The sequence below is a fragment of the Buceros rhinoceros genome, unplaced genomic scaffold (assembly GCF_000710305.1).
Source record: "Buceros rhinoceros silvestris isolate BGI_N320 unplaced genomic scaffold, ASM71030v1 scaffold25222, whole genome shotgun sequence".
Taxonomy (NCBI): domain Eukaryota; kingdom Metazoa; phylum Chordata; class Aves; order Bucerotiformes; family Bucerotidae; genus Buceros; species Buceros rhinoceros.
In genome coordinates, this window is record NW_010398688.1 from 5,997 (window position 1) to 8,306 (window position 2,310).

Here is a 2,310-nt window from a genome sequence, read left to right on the forward strand (position 1 = left end):
AGTTGTTCATTTTGGTCAGAATGAGCCCGTTCCCTAAGACAATGCAGACATAGTAATTTCTTACTACTGCACTTTTAATTAATAATTTCATGTTGTAGCACTATTTTCACCTGAATAAATTTCAAACTATTTTGAACACAGGATCAGGGAAGGGAATGGTATTTGCATGTTCTAATAAAACACACAAAGCTCATAAATACCTTTAATTACAAAGTACAATGTAATCATTACTCATTTAAAGAGCATGTCCACACGAACCTCAGTTTTTTTCTGATAGTCACTGTTGTTAAGGGTTTTGGCTTACACCAAAAGAACACGGCAATTCTCATTCTGATTTGTGCATTAGTTTCAAAGTTCTTTAAATGCTGGCTGGTCTCTCAGACAGCTACAATTCAAAAGCCTTCTGTAATTCTGCTCCTCATCACCTAAGATTTCTGCAGAAAAAGGACTGACTTTCTAAATTCAGAGGTTTCTCACTTCTGCCTTCCACAGCTGTGGAAAATGCAGTTTTCCCGAACCAGCTTTATGGTAACTGCTTCTCTTTCACATGTCAGTACAGACACCTTGCACATGGGAAACCCAGAAGCCTCTGTATGAGGAAATGTTCTCTGGTATTCCAGCCACAGGGAAGAAAGAAGGAAAAACACTTTAAAACCCGAAGATGCAACAATACTAGAAAAATACTTTAACAGAATAAATTAACCTAATTTTGTCACTTATCTTATTTCCCAATTTCAAAGTAGGCAGGTCAGGATGAATCAGTCCCATCTTCAGAAGGAACAGAATTACAAGCGATGCCTTCCTTTTATGTCCCACCTTTAAGATCAGAACTCTGGGCACTGTGAAACCTGGGGGGACTTGCCCCAAAGCAAAACTACTGCACTCCTGCGCAAATGCAGCTTCTTCAGCCAAAGACTGGAGGTGTCTGAACTCACACCTAGAAATGCTGAAAAATTAAAGACGCAGCACTGTGGTTCCAGGAGGCAAATGGGAGTTTCGGAGTTAATCTAAAGAGATTGTTACCAGTGAAAGTAGAGACGCTTACCATATTAGCGTCATATGGCAGTTTGAAGAGGGGTAGGAAGAGCAAGAAAAATAAGGTATTGCTCATTTTCCGCAGAAGCAGCTAGCTGCGATGGATGAGTAACTTAACTCCCACATCCTTCAGCTGAGGATATGAAGCACAAAGCAGAGCAAGTCTTCAAAAAACTAAGGCTTGGCCATACGTTTACTGATGGGCTGCCTATAAATACACAGCCAACACCTCTCCTCACACAATGGAAGAGTAAAGTCTGTTACAGGCCCAGGAACTTGACACAAAGAAGTTTCTCTTTTCATTTAAGGTAACACAAACTAAAACCTGTCCAGGACAAAACCAGAGGCTGACATTTTGCAGGTATTATAGTAAGAGATAAAAATTAGTTAAGGCCAAATTCCAACTTACATTCACAACTGGCTTAATTTCTTTTTCATGCAGATGAAAAATACTGCTAGTAACGGTATGAGGGGCAAGATGAACATTAAAAAAAAATTTCAAGAGGTCACACGTTTCTTCTCTGAAAATTCAGTTTGAATTTGACTGTACTCAGAAAAACTCTCTAAAAGCTGCAAGAACTGAGGGCTGCAGATCAATGCGCAAACTCAAGATACAGCTGTTCTGAAAGGACTTATATTAGTTGATGTCCCAGCTCTGACAAACACAATCCAATTGTTTTTGGAAGCAGAAAGTCCAAAAACAGGAGTCTGGGTGAATGAGCGTTTTAGAGAATTTAATTTCCCACTTCTAAAAATTTCTGTTAAGGTAACAGAGGTATAAACCACTGTAACATTTCTCAACTTACATCTTAATAAAGCTAGGAGAACTGCAGTGAAAACAAATGATTCCAGTCTTTGAGGCACACACATTGTACATTTTCATTTTACAGACAGAAATAATTTAAGCAAATCCCTCCTGAAGACTCTGAAAGTTTAGTCCCGTTTATTACACCAGCTAAAAGGATGACACACTCATTTCCCTATAATTATGTATTCCCAGTTCTTTTCCTACCCTGTGAAGGGCATCAGTGCCGCTCAGGGAAAAAAGTTAAAAAGTACTGCTTTATACACATCTTAAATAATAAATATATTGAACGATTCAAGAGTCTATATGTGTCTGGTGTGTTGGACAGGTATTTGGAAAACATCAACTTATGCAGGAGAAAGAGCTGTGAAGGCATAAAGCAAAAGAAGACAATACGGCGTATTATGTTCATGCCGGATTTAAAATACAAGCTTCTAGAAAAAAGTAAACATAAGTAGCTTACACTAATA